Below are 21,831 nucleotides of genomic sequence, written 5' to 3'. Positions count from 1 at the left end.
TCTGGAAAAGGAAGATATTTTCCCTGTGGTTAAAATTCCAGGCCTCCAGCCCTTTCCCTGGAGCTCAGGTGGGTCTCAGGCTGTGGCTGCTGCAGTCACGCAGGAGAGGCTGGTGGGACTTTCTTCATTCCTCCTCACTCAGGACCCTTCACTGTGTTGCATGGAGACTCATCTGTAAATACAAGTTGCCAGTGGGAACTGAAGGGGACAAGCTTGTTTGGTTAACACAGGGTATGGATGTGTTTCTAATCCTGTTCTGATAAACTTTCACAGAGTAATGTTCTTTACTAGTGGTGTGAGGAAAAGGGTGTGAAAGTTGTCAGAATCAAAATGGAGCCACTTGTGTTATAATCTTTACAGGTGAAGCTGGAGAAGGTCATGAATAGTGAGTTCTCATGCACACATCCCTGATAACAAGAACTACAATAATTGTCTCAAAATAGCTCATGTAAGCCTCCTCAGTTATCTTTTAAAACACTTGTCTTCATTTACCTACTTAAATGTGCCCACGCATATTCTCATTGCAATGCTCATTTTAAAATAAATATTATTTGATTTTGAGGAGTCTCTTTCTGTCTGATATTTAGGTTTGACAAGCTGCAGATGGACATACCACTTTCCTGTGAGATGGAGGGGATGACAATTTTGGGGGATGGCTGAAAACATCCAATATCCTGAGGGCCAGCCATCAGTAAGTGCAGGCTGGAAGTCTCAGAAAGAGCTGAAACAGCGTAATCACCATGGAGTTTTACCTTCTCCAATTCTGCTCTGATGGAATCAGGGCCAAGCAGGTTAGCAATGATAATCTACCTAACATAGAGTCAACTGATAACTTACACCTTTAATGATGTCTATTAAAAAATTTACAACACAACCTGGATTAGTGTTTGATCAAATAACTACAAAGTATTGCCCAGCCAAATACACCATAAGACGGACCACTACCCATGGAGAAAAACATTTAACATGAGATCTAGGTTGTCACATAGTTCAAGGTATAAAACTGATTATTTTAAAATGAGGCTATTTTTCTTGTTGCTATTGAGTTGTAAAAGTTTCTTTTACATTTGGACATTAAAACTTTTCAGATATATGGCATGTTATCCAATTCTGTAAGTTGTAATTATTTTGTTGCTTTGCACAGTCTTTTTTATAATCTATTCCCACTTGTTCAATTCTGCTTTATTTTGCAGGTGCTTTGAATGTAAAATCCAGAAAAAGATTGCTAATTTTTAAGGGTTGGGAGTTTTACAATTGCAGGTATTACATTTAAATATTTAAAGCATTTAGAGTGAATTTTTGTGTTTATTCAAACCTAAAATTCTTAATTCTTTTTATGTGAAAATCCAGTTTTCATAACACCCTCTTTGGAAGACACTATAATTTAGCCATTTTATATTGATGGTTCTCATGCTGAAAATCAGTTCGTCATCAATATGTTGGTTTATATCTAAGCTCTCTATATGCATTTATGCCAATACCTTTCTATGTTTGTAATAAATATTGAGGCCTAGAAGTGAAATGCTCAAGCTTTGTTCTTGCCTTGTTACAGATATTAGACCAAAATATTCTAACCTTTTACTGTTAAGTACAATAACAGCCGTGACTTTTCTTAATGGTTTTTATTGTGTAAATGTTGTTTTCTTGTCTTCCTACTTTGTACAGAGTTTTTATAACGAAACCCTGATTTTTTCATTTTTTTTCCTGTGTCTGATGATATGTTACTGAGATATTTTTTCCTTAGGTTTTTAATGTGGTGTACCAAATTGATTGATTTGAGGATGTTGAATCAACTGTGCATCTCAGGAGTGAATTTGAGTTGCTCATGGTGTATGGTCTTTTAAAAGACTTTAGAATTTAGTTTACTATCGTTGGGGATTAAGTTATGTCTACTAATGATATTGGTCTGTAGTTTTCTTTTATTGTGATGCCTTTGTCTATTACTGGTAAAACTATAATGGTATCCTCATAGAAAGAGTTTAGAAGGTATACTGCAGACTGCCTTTAAAATACATTTTATCAGCGGAGAGATGGTGATAGTTTTTTCCTCAGTTTTCTCTTGGGAAGAATTTTATGTTGCTTAAAAGATATTTAGAATGACTTAACATGGTTTATGGGCTTACATTATATTCCTTTCTTTCATTCTTTTTGAAGAAGTGCTTAACTTTCTTATTTATTTTTAGGTTTATTTTTAGACTTGTGCAGCACATTTTGAGGTGAAACTTAGTGGATTTTTTTCTAATAAATTAGAAAGAATAAATCATTTAATTGACTATTTTATTCAGGCTGATTTGTTGAATATTTGCTAAAAGCCAGTTCTTTTTTTTTTTTTTTTTTTTTTTTTTTTTTTGAGACGGAGTCTCGCTCTGTCGCCCAGGCTGGAGTGCAGTGGCTGGATCTCAGCTCACTGCAAGCTCCGCCTCCCGGGTTCATGCCATTCTCCTGCCTCAGCCTCCCGAGCAGCTGGGACTACAGGCGCCGGCCACCTCGCCCGGCTAGTTTTTTTGTTTTTTGTTTTTTGTTTTTGTATTTTTTAGTAGAGACAGGGTTTCACCGTGTTAGCCAGGATGGTCTCCATCTCCTGACCTCGTGATCCGCCCACCTCGGCGTCCCAAAGTGCTGGGATTACAGGCTTGAGCCACCGCGCCCGGCCTAAAAGCCGGTTCTTTAAGCCATGACACACAATAAATCGCAAATGGCAGTACCTCATTGTTTACTTAGCTTTTGTACTTATATTTTTCAGAGGAAAAATCACTACTGTAAATTGTAAATAGCCAACACATAATTGTATTGTATGCAAATCTGTGACTGCAGGTTATCTCCAAGAAACAGATACATTTCTTTACTATATATAAAAAAAGAGTTTGGAAGGGTGACTCCTCACCAATTTTTGAAATACAGAAGGGCTGGCATTCCTTCTTTAAATATTAAGACTCATTTTATGATGTAACATACAATGTATCACAGAGAATGTTCAATGTGTGCTTGAGAAGGATGTGTATTACATGGCTCTTGGTCGGAAGGTTCTGTAAATGTCTTTCAGGTAAAATTGTTCAATAGTGTTATTCAAACTCAGAGGCATATTAAGAATTTTCTTTCTGGATTTGCTATACATTATTCATGAGGTATTAAGGTCTTCTCTTATTTTTATGTTGTTTTTTATTTCTCTCTTTACATCTCTTACAGTTTCCTTAATGCAGTTATATCCGTATTTGTACACATGTGTAAAAAATAAAATCATAATTGTTAAGTGAGTTTTATGGCACGGTCACATTATAAGTAATATATTTCCAAATGCTACCATTGCCACTAAACTCCTCCTGGAGTCTGCCATCTGCTCTGGGCACTGCCTTCTTCTCAAGCGTCCCACGCTGGAGCTTGCTATAGAGGAGGAGACATGAAAACGGCCCTCCCCCTCCTGGTGAAAACAAGCCCAGACCTGGCTCTCCAGCTCTGGGAGAAGAGCCACAACCCTGGGATTCCCAAGGTTTTCCATTTGGTAATCAGGACTGAACACAGAGGACCTACTATGGGGTTTGAACTAAGCTGAATTCTTCTTGTTGCTATTTTCAAAGGTGACTCATAGAGAAATAGAGTGAGTGAGAGTGAGTGGATACGAGCGAGAGAAACAGTGGATATGTTTGGCAGTTTCTGACCGAGATGTCCGTGCATTTGCAGGTTTTCAGTGTGAGGTGCAGCTGATTCAGTCCATAGAGGACCTGAGAAAACCTGGGAAGTTCCTGAGACTCTCCTGTGTAGCCTCCAGATTCGCCTGCAGTAGCTACTGAATGAGCTGAGTTCACCAGTCTCCAGGGAAGGGGCTGGAGTAAGTAATAGATATGAAATATGATGGAAGTCAGATATACCATGCAGACTTTGTGAAGGGCAGATTCTCAATCTCCAAAACAATGCTAAGAACTCGCTGTATCTGCAAATGAACAGTCTGAGAGATGAGGACATGGCATGTATGGCTGTACATAAGGTCCCAAATGAGGAAACATCAGTGTGAGTACAGACACAAAATTTCCTGCAGTAGGAAGAAAGGAGTCTGGGCTGAAGGGGACACTCAACACTCACGAAACAGGTGCAGCCCCAGGGCAGGTGCAGATGGAGGGAAGGCAAGGGCTGCTTTCCTTCAGGGTCTGTGGTTTCCTCTGCTTCTACCATATCCCATTTGAGCCCCTGTACATTTATGCTTTGTGCCCACCATGAGGCCCTGGATTAGAAAACTAATTTAAAAGAGGAAACATCCTCATATGTCCCCAAAACAGATGTAAGTATTGAAGGCATAAAAATGCACAAGCAGCCGGGTAAGGCTGTAGACACTGCCACGTCACATTGCCAGAGTCACAACTAGTGGTGGGGAAAGGTGGGAGTTTGATGGAGCTTCCCTAATGACCCTGTGGTCCAAGCTAAATCCAGCAAGGCCATTGGTGCCTCCTGAGCACAGTTGTCCATCAGGGATCTTCCATGTGTCCCAGCAGCAGCCATGCCTCAGATCTCCACTGTGCACAGCCGTTGTCTGGGAGGGGCTCCCAGGATGGGTGTCTTCGGCACACACCAGCGGATGGGTGGTAGAGTGCAGTGAGGCAGCTGGTGGCCTGGTCTATTGGTCTTCCTGATGTTGGAGGGATGGGAGGTGCATTCTCAGGGCCAGCACCCTGCTTGTGGATTTTCATATAAAAACCATGATTTTACTTCGTTTTCTCAGATAACATAGATAATTAATAACACAATCTGCAAGCAATTGTAATTTTCAGCTTTAACCCAAATTTATTGTTTCTTAATTCTGTGCAGGATCCAGACATGGTATTGCCCTTCTCATGAGGAATTGCTCGATCTAAACCAAAACCAGTTGTTTCTCATATTCTTTGGTTTCTCTCCATGTGCAGAGATCTTGATTAGAGGAAGTTTGGGACTTCCCACACACTCACCCTCACCTCCCCAAGCAAAGAGCAGAAATCGTCCTTAAACTAAGTCTAAGGGAGGAGCTGTTCCTGTACCACTCAGGGCCTGCAGAGACCCCCAGGTGCAGCTTCATTGAGTCACGTGTTTCACTCCCTGTGATTGCGGCTGAGGTCTAATTGTGGGCTCAGAATTAGGACACTCTAGGTTATCACAGGTCAATCCTATTCTAAAAATCATTATCACACATAGTGGTAATAATTCAGTGTTCGTTTTTTCTAATAGCAGTTTGTCTTTTATATTTGGTTGCATGTTTGAGAAAAGAAATGTGATAATATTTTTTTAATTTAACCTCAAAATCTAAATTGTTCTAGGACACTCACAAATTGGACAAAAGAGAGCTCTTTATTCTCATAAAAGTGTGTGTATTGGGGAATTTCACCGCATTTTCCAGAACCTGTTAACATCAACAACTATGTTTCTCAGCGCACTTTTGGCTTGAGACGTCCTCGCAGACCCTCTCCCTCACCTGCACTGTCTCTAAATTCCCCATCACTACCAGTGCTTCCTGCTAGAGTGTATCTGCTTACCCCTTGAAGATGGACAGGAGTGGGTCAGGTGCATGGGTTGTGAAGGGAGCACAAATTACAACCCATTTCTCAAGAGTCCATATCCCTCTCCAAGAAAAATTCTTACAGCTGAGCGCTTGTCTAGTGAATACACAATTATGCGTTTTTAAGCAAAAGAAACAATGAGGGGACTTCATTGTGAGCATAGACACAAACCTCCCTGCAGGGGTGGATAGGACCAGCAGGGGGCACTCGGGGCACCTTGGGGCTTAGATGATTGTTGCGGCTTAAGATGAGCAGGATCAAGGCTCAACATCAGGGCGGGTGAAACAGGGCAGAAAAGGGGCTGTAGATATCGGTTGTTTTCACCATCATATTTCACCACCAGACACCCTCCACTACATCTCTTCTAATGTGTCTGAGTGTTTATATGATTAGAAAATGGCATTTATGTAAACACTAATATATACCCATATGGAGGTGCATCAAGTTGTCCTCTCCATCTTATGTGGACCTTGTCCATCAAGCACTAAGTGCCTGTATTTACTACAGTGCCTCATACATTATGGTCCAAACATGTAAGGCTTCTTTTTTTTTTTCATCTCTCCTCCTCCATTCTCTCTCTCTTTCACACAAAAACACATGAACTGACACAACTTTAATTATCTGATGTATTGAAGCAAATTGGTTAATGTGCAGCTTTTCCACTTTGGCACCCATTTATGTTGTAAAAATAAGAACCGTGTGTTTCTCTGCTGGGCACTTCTCTAAGTAGCAGCTTTATTTATTATAACCAGACACCAAAAGTGATCCAAGTGTTAGCAGCTTAACTGGTAAACAAATTGTGGAAAATTCATTTACTGGAATAATACCCACTGTTACAATCAAGCACTGTGGGAATCACTCAACACCATGCTTAAAATAACAAGTACCTGGCCGGGCGCGGTGGCTCAAGCCTGTAATCCCAGCACTTTGGGAGGCCGAGACGGGCGGATCACGAGGCCAGGAGATCGAGACCATCCTGGCTAACACGGTGAAACCCTGTCTCTACTAAAAAATACAAAAAACTAGCCGGGCGCGGTGGCAGGCGCCTGTAGTCCCAGCTACTTGGGAGGCTGAGGCAGGAGAATGGCGTAAACCCGGGAGGCGGAGCTTGCAGTGAGCTGAGATCCGGCCACTGCACTCCAGCCTGGGCGGCAGAGCGAGACTCCGTCTCAAAAAAAAAAAAAAAATAAATAAATAAATATATAACAAGTACCTGAATAAGTAAAATAAGGCAAAAAAAAAAAAATCCAAGTTCATACATATAATTCCAGTTCTATAATTTCTATAAAGCAAAAATGAATTTAAAGTTGCATAAAAAGATCCATAGTTGACTGTGGATGTGGTACAAGAAGAGAAGGTGTAGAAAGGAGAAACTGTAGGAGAACAAAAGGAAATTTCTAGAGTAATTGATTTTTTCTGTGTTAATAAAAGTGAGTATTACGTCAATATTTGTAAAATTGTACAATTTATGTAAAGATTCTTATTTGCTAATTTCACATCATTAAAATATTGCAAATTTTATACTGTATAATTTCGTAGAAAAGGTGGTAGAGATGAACAAAATACGTAAAAAGCCGGAGACTCCTGAATATACACATGAATGAACCCTGGATCTCACTATACTTTTAGGGAAACACTAGAATACAAAAATGTAATGACAGGATTTCAGTACATGAAGGGAGCTTCTCAAACCCCAGGAGGCATGTCCAACTGTGTCCTGGAGTTAACTCAGGGAGCAGGCATGTCCTTTGGAAGGAGCCATGACACCAAGCTCCCAGCATCCGTTGTAGATGACACCATGCAAATGCCAAGAGATCTCAACTAAAATTTTACGTGGATGTTGAGTCTGATTATGGAACACACTCACACCAAGTGAGTATGGAAAGGTTAATTACCTACATCCTTGAGGTGTCTGCTGAGAGCAGGGCAGGCCTCTCATGAAGCTCCCAAATGGCTTGGTAGAGCAGGGAAGGAGACTGGCTCAGGGTTTTTATCATGGTTTGGTGGGGGACTGGGGAGAGCATCCTACTTGCAGGAAGGGTTTTGTGGGGTTTCAAGGTCCAAATGGCATCAAATGAGGGAGCTCCTGTGATTTCTAACTAGATTTACCTTGTGTGCTTAAAAAAAAGCAAATGAGGGAGGAAAGAGATTTGAATTTATCAGCAGTCAGGCACAAAAATAGAGTCTGATGACTTACTCTAAATAGCAAGTATAAAAATGATGAGTAAGAAAAGAGACAAGAGTCCAATATGGGCGAACAAACAGGCCTGCAGAAAATGCGAAGACTATTTATAAGCAAAAGAATAATGAGTAGGAGGAGTATGCGGAGAAGGATTCTGGTCCAATGTCTTGTGTGGAAGCTTTTCACGATTCGAGATCATCAGCTTATTCTGAAGGTCTCAGGTCAACTGTCTTCTTCAAAATATCAGAAGTGCCAGAGAATATGTGAGGATGCACAGTTTAACTTCCTCTATTTGAGTAGCTTTACAATTGTGTAAAATTTTTAATTAATTCTTTTTGTTCGTTTGTTTGTTTTTGAGATAGGATCTCACTCTGTTGCACAGGTTGAACTGCAGTGGTGTGATCATAGGTCACTGTGATTTTAAATTTCTGGCTCGTAGAATCCTCCCACCTCAGCTTGCTGGGTAGCATGTTGCTAGGTTTAGAGGGCCCTTCATCTACACCTAGCTGATTCTTTTTATTCATTTCTTCATAGAAACTAGGTCTGCCTATGTTGCCCAAGCTGCTTTTGAACACCTTGTCTCATGCAATTCTGCAGGCTTGGCCCCTCAAAGTGTGGGGACTACAAGTGTGAGCCACCTCATCCAGCCTGAATTGGTTTTTTGTTGTAAAACATGAACCCAATAATTGATTCCCTGGATTTTTTCTGCAGTGTTTTGGTTAAAAGTACCTTAACAGACTCCTTCCAATGTGGTTGAAGAACAGTATTTTTCCTGAATGTTTCTTCCAATAGACATGATTTCCTGGTTGAAGGTCACAAGAAACAGTTAAAAAGTTATAGTAAAATGGCAGCCTTAAACTGTTGGTGATTGCAGTGTGTATGGTACACGAATGACTTTTAATAATTTGTAACACATGCATGTAGCAGGAAAAAGGTGAGTGATGAGGGTCAAATCTCTGCATGTATGGGTCTCCTAGCTACCAACTCATAGGGTAATAACTGACGTTCCCTGAGGAGTGAACCATGATGCCACACGTGCTAGCAGGAGAAGACTTGGCCAAGGAAGTTCAACATTTTATTACAGTTTTTATAATTTCTATTAAAAATGTTATTTTTTTTTCAACCTTTCCAGAAAATTGTAAGCAGGATTGATTCTGTATTAGATGCACAATGGCAATGCCTCCCATGCTTAGATGACATTATAAGGTACGGTAAGATTCTGGGTTTGACGTACTGATCCACTGACTACAACGTTATTTTAGCTTCCATGCTAGGTTATTGTTTGTTTGTTTGCATTTACTTTCAAAGTTATATTAAACTGATCTCTATAATGTAATAATTCATCCAAATGTTTCTTCCTCTGCTGTATATTTTGAGGGGTTTCTAGAAGATGTAAGAATCCCCTTTGCTTGCAAAATATTCCGAAGTCATGCACTACTCTAAAACATATGTATTTAATTCCGGTATGTGACTTGCTGAAAAGCTCTACTAAATACAATAACTTCTGCCTTCTGGACTGATTTTACATCATGTAGAGAAATACATCCTAAAATAAGTTTGTACTACCAACATGAATTACTGGATAATAACCTTCAGTTTTATTTTTGAAGTATGATCCGTCAATATATGATCTTAAATCAAGGATCTTAACAGAAATCTTACCTAAGGGATATATAATTGTTAAAAATATTTATATAAGAGAGATGTGAGCCCAAAGTATCCAGCTATGTCTTCTATGACATTATGAACTACACAGTAACTTTGACTTCATTTGGGACTTGTTCTAATTTTCAAATTAGTTATTTAGGGCCGGGCGCTGTGGCTCACGCCTGTAATCCCAGCACTTTGGGAGGCCAAGGCGGGCAGATCACGAGGTCAGGAGATCGAGACCATCCTGGCTAACACGGTGAAACCCCGTCTCTACTAAAAATACAAAAAATTAGCCGGGCGAGGTGGCGGGTGCCTGTAGTTCCAGCTACTTGGGAGGCTGAGGCAGGAGAATGGCGTGAACCTGGAAGGCGGAGCTTGCAGTGAGCTGAGATCCGGCCACTGCACTCCAGCCTGGGTGACAGAGCGAGACTCCGTCTGAAAAAAAAAAAGAAAGAAAAAATAATTATTTATTTAGCTTAATGCCTCTAGATTATTATATGTGGCTATTTTAGCAGAGAGTGAACAAAGACAACCTAGACTGACTAAATAGAAAAATCACAATCTAATGAAACAAGAAGCCTGGATATGAGAGGCTCCAGGCTTGGCTAATTTGACAGCTCATGTATCAAGGTAATGTCTTGTCTCAGTTTTCCACACTGATGCATCCAGAAAGTCAGCTTCACTCCCGCAGTGACTCCAGTCATGCAGAGACATAGGGACAACATTCCCAAGGGTCACATACGTATATTAAATATTGTCTGGAAGTGGGGAATAGACAATACTGAAACTCTCCTCTGAAGGACCAGGAAATCCCCAACAGATCATCTCCCCTGCCTCCATGACTAGAACTGCACCACGTGCCCATGTGGACAGTCGTCCCTGATGGGGATAATAAGACTCCATTGATGAGGCCAACAATTTTATCATATAAATTACTAAGGACTGATATAAAGGTTTCAAAATTTAATCGAATTCTGTTCTTTCATGTCCACCAGATCCGCCAGTGATCCTGTGATACCTTGTTTTAGTTTTCTGCTTGACTTTGTCTCTTCACCTTGTTCTGCCCTCCAGAGAATCTCTTTCAGCTTCATCGGGTGCATTCCATTGTTACATTTATCTGACATTTGCTAAATTGGTGGAATGCATTAGACTAAAGGGAGAGTCTCTGACCCCTCCTGGGTCTGTATTCCTAGGAAGGCATTGTGACCTGAGTCTGAATGTGACTGTATTAATCAGGGTTCTCTTAGGGGAACAGACTTACATATATATCTCATATATATATTTATATATATACACACACAAACAGAACTAATATATATATCTTATATATACTTAATAAACCCATACATATATATGGGTATATAAACACCACACATCTACATATATATGTATGAGTGTATTAAGTATATATAATAAAAAAGGGTTCTCTTAGGGGGACAGAACTAATAAATATATATCCATATCTCATATATTTATTATATATATACAGAACTAATATATATATATCTTATATATACTTAATAAACCATATATATGTAGATGTGTGGTGCTTATAAACCCATATATACATGTGGGTTTATTAAGTATTAACTTACATAATTGCAAGGTTCCACAATAGGCTGTCTGCAAGCTGAGGAGTAAGGAGAGCCAGTCCGAATCTCCAAACTGAAGAACTTGGAATTTGATATTTGAGCATCCAGCACAGGAGAAATATGTAGCCTGGGAGCCTAGGCCAGTTTCTCCTATACTAATTTGTCACTCAGTAAGGCTAGTAGTTATTGTAAGAATAATAACATTTTCGTGGAATACCTACATCTTCAACCTGAGTAGTACCTTTATTTGTAATAATTAGAAATGAGAAACAATAGAAATATCAAGATTTATAGATGAACAGTAATAATATGCTAATTTACTGCAATATCCATAATTAGAATAAATACATTGTTGATGCTCAACATGGTTAATCACAGTAGTTATGATGAGTGAGAAGCAACACAAATAAAACACATACTATATAATTCCTGTATAATAAATTCATGAAACTCAAAACTAAAGTAATAGATATGAAAGATGGACTCCGAATATTGTTTTTGTGGATGCACAGGTGAGCACAAGTAAAATTACATTTTGGCTTTTTTTGCCTTTTTTGAAGGAAACAACAAATGGAAAAACATTTGATACTCATGGATAGGAAGAATAAATTATCATGAAAATGGCCATACTGCCCAAAGTAACTTATAGACTCTATGCTATTCCCATCAAGCTATCATTAACTAGCCTCATAGAATTAGCAAAAACTACTTTAAATGTCATATGAAACCAAAAAAGACCCCTGATAGCCAATACAATCTTAGCAAAAAGAACACAGCTGGAGGCATCACCCTATCTGACTTCAAACTGTACTACAAGGCTGCAGTAATTGAAACAGCGTGGTACTGATACCAAAGCAGATATATAGACTAATGGAACAGAACAGAGTCCTCAGAAATAACACCACACATCTACAACCATCTGATATTTGACAAACCTAACAAAAGCAAACAATAGAGAAAGGATTCCCTATTCAATAAATGGTGTTGGGAAAACTGGTTAGTCATATGTAGAAAACTGAAACTGGACCCCTTCCTTACACCTTATACAAAAATTAACTCAAGTTACAGACTTAAACATAAGGTCTAAAACCATAAAAACCCTGGAGGAAAACCTAGGCAATATCATTCAATACACAAGCATGGGCAAAGACTTCATGACTAAAACACCAAAAGCTGTGGCATCAAAAGCCAAAATTGACAAATGGGATCTAATTAAACTAAAGAGCTTCTGCACAGCAAAAGAAACTATTGTCAGATTGAACAGGCAACCTACAAAATGGGAGAAAATTTTGGAATCTCTCCATCTGACAAAGGGTTAATATCCAGACTCTAAAAGGAACTTAAAGAAACAAGAAAGAAACTAACAACTCCATCAGAAAGTGGATAAAGGATATGAACTGACACTTCTCAAAAGAAGACATTTATGTAGCCAACAAATATATGAAAAAAGACTCATAATCACTGGTCATTAGAGAAATGCAAATCGAAATCACAACGAGATATCATCTCACGCCAGTTACAATGGGAATCATTAAAATTCAGGAAATTACAGATGGTGGAGAGGATGTGGAGAAATAGGAACGCTTTTACACTGTTGGTGGAAGTGTAAATTAGTTCAACCATTGTGGAAAACAGTGTGGCGATTCCTCAAGGCTCTACGACCAGAAATATCCATTTGATCCAGCAATCCCATTACAGGGTATATACCCAAAGGATTATAAATCATTCTACTCTAAAGACATATGCAGACGTATGTTTATGGCAGCACTAATCACAATATTAAAGACTTGGAACCAATCTAAATGCCCATCAATGATAGACTGGATAAAGAAAATGTGGCACATATACACCATGGTATACTATGCAGCCATAAAAAAAGATGAGTTCATGTCCTTTGCAGGGACATGGAGGAAGCTGGAAACCATCATTCTCAGCAACCTAACACACGAACAGAAAACCAAGCACTGCATGTTGTCACTCATAAGTGGGAGTTTAACAATGTGAACACACGGACACAGAGAGGAGAATATCACACAACCGGGCCTGTCAAGGGGTGGGGCATAGGGGAGTGATAGCATTTGGAGAAATACCTAATATAGGTTACGGATTGATGGGTGCAGCAAACCACTATGGCATGTGTATACCTACGTAACAAACCTACACGTTTTGCACATGTATCCCAAAACTTAAAGTATAATTAATAATATTAAAAACTGCAAATGGCATAGATGATCATTATCTAATGATGAAGGGATCAATTCAACATGACAACATCACAATTCTAAATTTATATGTACCAAACACTAGAGGAACTAGATTCATGAAACAAGTGCTACTAGAGCTAAGAAATGAGATAGATAGCAAAACAATAATAGTGGGAGACTTTAATACACTACTCCCAGCACTAGACATATCTTTGAGACAGAAAGTCAACAGAGAAACAATGAACTTTAATGACTCACTGGAACAAATAGATGTAGCAGATATTTACAAAACAGTCTGTCCAGAATCTGCAGAATAATTAATCAGCACATGCAACATTTTCAATATAGAACATACAATAGGCCACAAAATAAATCTCAATATATTTTTAAAACAATTAAATGATATCAAGTATCTTCTCAGACCACAGCAGAGTAACACTAAAAATCCACTCTCTAAAGAACCCTCGAAACTGAACAAATACATAGAAATTAAGACGTCTGTTCCTGAATAATATCTGGATTAACAATGACATCAAGATGAAAATTTAAAAATTATCTTAATTAAATGATAATAATGTGACAAGTTATGGAAACCTCAAAAAATACAGTGAAATCAGTGGTAAGAGGAAAGTTTATAGTGCCAGCTGCCTATGTCAAAAAGTCTGAAAGAGCACAAAGTGACAACCTAATGTCATGCCTAAAGAAACAGGACAAACAAGAACAAACTAAACCTGAAACCAGAAGGAGAAAAGAAATAACAAAGATCAGAGCAGGCCTAAATGAAATTCAAAGAAAAAATACAAAAAAAAAAAAAAAAAAGAAACAAAAAGTTGGTTATTTGAAAAATAGGCAAATTCATTAGTTACAGTAATCAAGAAAAAAAGAGCAAAGAACCAAACAAGCTCAATTAGAAATGAAATGAGACATTAAAATCTACATCACTAATATAAAAATAAGTTGAGACTACTATGTACACCTTCATGTGCACAATCTAGAAGGCTTAAAGAAAATGGACAAATTTCTAGAAACCTACAACACTCCTAGATTAAATCAAGAAAAAACAGTAACTTTGCATAGACAAATAACAAACAGTGAGATTGAATCAGTAATTTAAGAATTGCAAACAATAACGGCAACGAAATAGGGTCAGGTGAATTCAAAGTTGAATTCTATCAAAAATTCAAAGAAGAATTGCTACCAATTCTATGGAAACTTTTTTTTAGTTTAGAAAAAAAATCCTTCCTAAATTATCCAATGAAGATAGTATAATCCAGATACCAAAACCAGCAAAGAATACACACACATACACACACACACACACTCTACAGATGAATTTTGCTGATAAATACATATTTCAAAATACTAATAAAAATAGCTAACCGGCTCTGAAAGCAGATCAAAAAGATAAATCACCATGATCAAGTGGGTTTCATCTCAGAAATGCAGGGATTATTTGAACATACTCAAGTCAATAAAGGTTATAAATCACATAAACAGAATTAAAAACAGAAACCATATTATTAGCTCAACAGATGCAGAAAAAGCATTTAACAAAATTCAGTATTCTTTAAAGATAAAACTCTAAACAAACTAGGAATAGAAGGAGCCTACCTCAAAATAATAAAAGTTATACATGGAAACCCCACAGCTAGCATCATACTGAATGGGAAAAGTTAAAAGCATACCCTGCGTGAACACAAACAATACAAGAACGCACATGTTCACTACTTCTGTTAAACATAGTTCTGGAAGGTCTAGCCAGAGCAATTAGTCAGAAGAAAAAAAATAAGGGCATCTAAATTGGAAAGAGAGAGTCAAACTATCACTGTTTACAGATGAAGTGATTATATACCTAGAAAATCCTAAAGAGTGTTCCAAAATACTCTTAGTTTTAATAAATGAATTGTCAGTGTAAAAAATAAATGTACACAAATTAGTAGCACTGCTATACATGAAAAACAACAAAGCTGAGAATCAAATCAATAACTTCATCCCTTTTACAGCAGCTACAAGAAGATAGAATTCTTAGGAATATATTTAACCTAAGAGTTGAGGATCTCTGCAAGGAGAACTACAAAACGCTGCTGAAAGAAATCACAGATGACATGAACAATGTAAATGCACCCCATACTCAATGATTGAAAGGATGAATATTATGAAAATGACCATAGTGCACAAAGCAATCTGCAGATTCAATGCAATTCTTATGAAAATACCTGCATTATTATTTTACAGAATTTTTAAAAATGCTAAAATTTATATGAAACAAAAAAGATCCCAAATAGCCATAGAAATCCTAATTTAAAAATTGAGGCATCACATTACTAAACCTCAAATTATACCACAAGGCTAAAGTTACCAAAATAACATGTTATTGAAACAAAAGTAGGCACATAGATCATTGTAACAAAATAGAGAACCTAGAAATAGAGCCAAATATTTAGCCAACTGATGTTTTGCAAAGCATATAAATATATAAATTGGAAAATAGGCACTTTGTTTAACTGGGAAAATTAGCAAACCACACATAAAACAATAAAACTGTCTTTCTATATGTCACCATATAAAACATCAACTCAAGATGAGTCAGATACTTAATTATAAGACATTAAAAATCTAAGAAAGCAATATTGTAAAAACACTTTTAGGTATCAGGGTAGCAAAGAATTTATAGCTAAGACCCCAAAAGCAAATGCAACAAAAACAAACATTTATGGAATCTATTTAAACTAAAATGCTTTTGCACAACACAATTAATAGTCAACAGAGTGAAAAGATAACCCACAGAATGGGAGAAAATATGTGCAAACTATACATCTGACAAAAGATTCATATCCAGAATCTACACAAGACTTAAGTTGCTGAGAAAGAGACAAATAATTCCATTTAAAAGTGGACAAGGGATATACATAGATATTTCTCATAAGAATATATACACATGGCCAACAAACATATGAAAACCTATGTAACATCGTAATCATCGGAAAATATAAATTAAAACCACAATCAAATACCACCTTATCCTCCAGGAATGACTATTATAAAAAGTCAAAAAACAAAATGGAATGCTTGTACACTGCTGCTGAAAATGTAATTTAGTACAACCTCTATGGAAAACAGTATTGAGGTAACTTAAAAAGCAAAAAAGTAGATCTACTATTTGATCCAATAACCTTACCGCTGGCTATCTACCCCAAAAAAACAAAGTCATTATATGAAAAAGACAAAGTCGTTATATGAAAAAGACACGTGTATATGTATGTTTATAGCAGCACAATTCAAAATTGAAAAGATGTGGAACCAATTTAAGTGTCCATTCACTAATGAGTTCATAAGGAAAACATGGCATATAGACACCATGGAATATTACTAACCATTAAAGGGAATGACATAATGTCTTTTGCAGCACCTTGGATGAGGCTGGAGACAATTATTTTAAGTGAAGTTACACAGGAGTAGAAAACCAAAAACCATGTGTTCTCACTTATAACTGGGAGCTAGGCTATGAGTTTGCAAAGGCCTACAGAGTAATTTAGTGGACTCTAGAGACTCAGAAGGGAAAGAATAGGTGAGAGACTACAGAGAAATTACCTACATTTTAGATACAGTGTGCGCTATTCAGGTGATGAGTCTATTAAACTCTCAGAATTTACTACTATGTAATTTATCCATCTAACTTTTAAAAAACACCTTTAACCCAAAAGCTATTGAAATTTTAAAAAATCAACCTACAATAATATCTTTTGTATACACTAAGAAATTTTTATTCAAAATTAAAATCAAGAAAACAATTATAATTAGGACAGCTTATAATTTATAAAATAAACGTTACAGAAATAAATTTAACAGGATAAAAAATCCACACAATGAAAGTTACAATTTATTGATTAAAATTGAAAAAAAAATGGAAGGCTACCTTATGTTCATGTGTTAGAGGAACTTATATCGTGAATATATTCACACTAATTTACAGATTCAATAAAATCCCATACAAAATTCCAAAGACATGCATTTACATAAATTGGAAAAAACATCTCTATAATGTGTATGGCTGGGTTGATTGACCCGGACTATCAAGATGAAATCAGACTACTACTCCACAATGCAGGTAAGAAACATAATGTCTGGAATACAGGAGATTCCTTAGGGCATCTCTTAGTATTACTTTGCCATGTGATTAAAGTCAATGGGAAACTACAACAACCCATTGAAGACTGGAATACAAATGGCCCAGATTCTTTAGGAATAAAAGTTTGGGTCACTTTACCAGGTAAAAACAAAACATGACCAGCCAAGTTACTTAGTGAAGGCAAATAAAATGCAGAATGGGCAGTAGAAGAAGGTAGTTATCAGTAACAGGTATGACCATGTGACCAGTTGCAGAAATGAGGACTGTAACTGTCATGAGCATTTCCTCCTTATTTTGTTAAGAATAATTTGTGCAAGTATATAACTATACTAAGAAAATAGCTTGACTATATTACTATTTTCTTTATCATACAACATAAGATTTGTTCACTTAATATCAGTATTTGAATGTTGTTAACTTTATGTAGTGACATCTAGGTTAAGGATTAGTGCACTTTCAGTTGTATGAAGGATAGATGTATTATGTTAAGCATAATTATGACCTTATTACTGTCTTTATTTGGAGATCAAGCATGATTTTAGGTGATGTGTAAGGTGCTAAGTTGACAAGGGGTAGGCTAGTGATAGTTAATATTAGTTGTCATCTTGATTGGATTAAAGGGTGCCCAGGAGGCTGAAAAAGTATTGATTCTGAGTATGTCTCTGGGGGTGTTGCCAGAGGAGGCTGACATTTGAGTTACTGGACTGCAAGAAGAAGACCCAGCCTCAATGTGGTTGGGCATCATCTAATCAGCTGCCAGCACAGCTAGGATAAAGCAGGTGGAAGAAGATGAGATAACATTGCTTGCTTCACCTTATGTTTTTGTTTTGTTTGTTTTGTTTTCCATACTGGCTGTTTTTTTCCACTCCCCCTGCCTTTGGACATAAGACTTCAGGCTCTTTGGTGGTTGGACCCTGGAGCTTGAACCACGGGCTTGCTGAGGTCTTTTAGGCCCTCGGCCAGAGACTAAAGGCTGCCCTGTTGGCTTTTCTGGTTTTGAGACTTTTGGACTCAGACTGAGCCACTACCAGTTTCTCTCTTCCCAAGCTTGTAGAAAGCCTATCATGGAATTTTTGTCTTGTAGTTGTGTGAGAAAATTATTTCTAATAAACTATTTTTATATATACATATTTTATATTAGTTCTATTTCTCTGGAGAACACTAACACAACTTTGATCCACAAAACAACATTGTTTTATTCACAAAAATTATGCTAAAGTAAGCCAACACGTACAAGTGCACAAAGTATGAATCTATTTCTACAATTTATAAAAAATTAAAATGAATCTAAAGTAACAAAAAAGATCCATAGTTGCTTAAGGACAGAGTGGAAAATTATGTATTTCCAAATGCTACAAATGACACTCTTATCTACTGTGGGCATTGCTCTCTCCTCAGGAATTTCACCCCAGAACTGACTCTAAAGCAGGAGACATGCAAATTGCTTCCTGTTCATGTACTAACTAACACTTCCCAACACTTCCTTTTCATGTACTTCCTTGACTTACTTGTTGATGAAGGTTGATACCATAAAAATATCTAAGCCAGGTTCACATTAGAGAAAAATAAAAGAGTGAGGGGAAAATTAAGCTAGAGCACCCAGTTCCAGAGATTCTTTGACCCTGCACTCCCTGAAATCTAGAGGCAGAGGGATGTGCCCTGCTGAGCAGTGCACAGTTATCCACGGGGAGAAAGAGGAGAAAGAGGTGTAAACGTGCCACCCCACACTCATAAAATGAAGCTAATTCCCTCTCCTCAAAGGTCCTGGTGGGAAGCCACCTGATGTCTCTGCCCTTCCTCAGTGTCCACACCTTAGGGTCTGTGGTGATCTGGGCTTCCCTTTTAATCAATCTCAGAGGCAAGCTCCCTGTGGATCAATGCAGCTGTGGCTGTTTCTCAGCCTGTTCCCTCTGTTTGTAAGAGTCCTACATGAAGTTCACTGGTGGAATCTGGGAGAGAAATGGCACAGCCCAATAATTCTCAGAGCTTTCCTTACAAAGCTTCTGGATTCAAATTCATTGACTCTAGCATGAGCTCAGCCCAGCAGGCTTCAGGACAAAGGTTGGGGTGGGCGGAACAGTGAGTGTTTCAAGGGAAATTTGTTAGTGGTACCCTCCATTGATATAAAGAAGGTTCATCTTCTACAGGGATACCCTTCTGAGCACAGTGTCCCTCAAAATGACAAACCTGAGATCTGAGAACAAGGCTGTGTATTACTATTAGAGAGATAGGAGACATCTGTGTGAACCCAGACAAAAAACCTCCCTGCAGAGAGACAGAAGGGGACTGTGTGGTAGGCACTGCTCAGAACCACAATGGGGTGACGCGGATGCCAGGGAGGGCTTAGGAGACACCAGGGGGTGCTCAGGAACCACGAGGGGGTGCTCATAACCACAGGGGGGTTCTCAGGACACGAGGGGCCACTCAGAACCACCAGAGGGCACTCAGGACACCAGGGGAGGCTCAGGAAACCAGGGGACGCTCAGAACCACCAGAGGGTGCTCAAGACAAAAGGGGATGGTCACAACCATCAGGGGTGCTCAGGACACCAGGGGATATTCAGAACCACCAGGGGGCACACAGGACACCAGGGGGTGCTGACAACCAGCAGGGGGCACTCAGGACACCAGGGGAATCAGAACCACCAGGTGGCCACTAAGGAAACCAGGGGACATTCATAACCACCAGGGGCACTCAGGACACCAGGGGGCGCTCAGGACACCAGGAGGCTCTCAGGACACAAGAGTTTTCTTGAGAGGCAGCTCTCTATCAAGTGCTTGGGGACGGTGTGTTTGTTTTTTTAGACCTTGTGATTTCTTACCTGGTGAAGCAAAAGTCTTCCCAGGATCTCTTGCCATTTCTTCCTTGGAATGTATGTTTCTCTCGCCTACAAAATCTTAACTTAGAACTAGAATTCAATTAAACTTGTAATTCTTTATATTTTTGTAATAATAATAGCAATAATATCTAAGTAAATTAGAAATGGAGAAATTGTGTATGTTTAAGCTATTTCCACAGACAGAGTTCTGTTTTCTGCACTGTGTCAGTCACACTATTTTGAATGCTTTTCTACCAATAACTCAGCATATGAATGTGTTGAGTTTATTTTCCTTTCATCTGCTGTTTATAGAGATGAAACATCACTTTAAGGGCTTCTGTCTTCCACTTTGGTGGCTTCGGGGTTCTGACCCTCAGTCTATTTCTCCACCTTCCCTTCTTCTGTTCACACCTTTTATATTCCTCAGTTTCCACTCAAGGAATCAGCAAGTCCATTTACTTTGTCTCATCCATGTCTGGTGAATCAGTTCCCTTCCCTTCATGATCACTGAAGCCAACCAAGTATGGGTAGGTAACAGTCCTTAGAATATGCTCATCTACCTGCAGACTCCCTGCTCTCCTCACCGTTTTCCAGGGTCCAACAGACAGCACCCCATTCCATCCCCCTTCCTTATGTACCAAACAGTGGGCTCTGCAGCTCCTGCTGCCCCATGTGTGCTCAGCCCTGGGGCTCACTAGGGCTTGGATGATAAAGCCCAAATCCCTATTGTGTTCGCACACTTTCTGACCACCCTCTAGCAAGCTGCCATTGTGAGTGAATCCTGGGAACCCTGGGCTGATGTTAGTTCTATATTAATGGATATTCTCTAGCATGCAGGAATATTGTCAAATAAACAACATATAGAGTTTATGTTAAAAATTCATGTAAAACAATTGCAGAATAAAAAACATTTAAATTTGAAAAAGTTTTCTTTTAAATTTAATACTTAATATTTTAATTTAATTTAATATTTAAATGTAATTTAAATTGGAAAAAGCTGACAATTTTTTTAAATGCAATGTTATTTCAACAAATTGTGTAATAAAATTTTAATAGAGATGTTTGCCTTATTGATTACTACATTTATTTATAATGTATAATGTATTATTACATGTATTTAAAAAGTATGCTGCTAGCAAAAATGAGAAACAAGCCATAATATATAAGGTATACCATTGTATATTTCAGTGATGCCTTTTCCAATAATGGCAGTGACAGTATGTTTTACTAAAACTTACACTTACATATATTTCTTAATTTATATTGGAATAAACAGACATTCATAGAAGAATATTATTTTGGACTAAAACCACAAACTATAAATACAAACAAATTCAAATCAATTAATTAATTAGAATAATTTAGAAACAAATGTATGTTGCTTGCTTTGGTGTTCAGAAATGTGTTCACTTTTGCCCCTGCACATACATGTTTCATTGCTGTGTGTGTTTGTATTTGTGTGTGACTATAAACTTTTAAAATACATTAACTTATATAGTCATAGAAATCTAAGTTTTTCCTCTTTTCACGTTCTTTAAAAATTAACAGAAAACTCACAAATAAAAAAAAAAATCCTATGCCAGGTGCAGTGGCTCAGGCCTGTACTTTCAGCACTTTGGGAGGGTGAAGTGAGTGCATCACGTAAGGTCAGGAGTTGGAGACCAGCCTGGCCAACATGGTGAAACCCCATCTCTAGTGAAAATATAAAAATTAACCAGATGTGGTGGCAGCTGCCTG

General features: G+C 38.0%; 1 gene segment (V, D, J or C); it reads left to right on the top strand.

Annotated features, from left to right (window-relative positions):
• The window catches only part of LOC106995637 (immunoglobulin heavy constant delta-like), a 727,209-nt gene that overhangs the window by 325,139 nt on the left and 380,239 nt on the right, over window positions 1–21,831 (top strand).

Source organism: Macaca mulatta, chromosome 7 (assembly GCF_049350105.2).
Source record: "Macaca mulatta isolate MMU2019108-1 chromosome 7, T2T-MMU8v2.0, whole genome shotgun sequence".
Lineage (NCBI taxonomy): Eukaryota > Metazoa > Chordata > Mammalia > Primates > Cercopithecidae > Macaca > Macaca mulatta.
The sequence above is the reverse complement of the archived record's forward strand: the minus strand, read 5'-3'. Positions and strand labels throughout refer to the sequence as shown.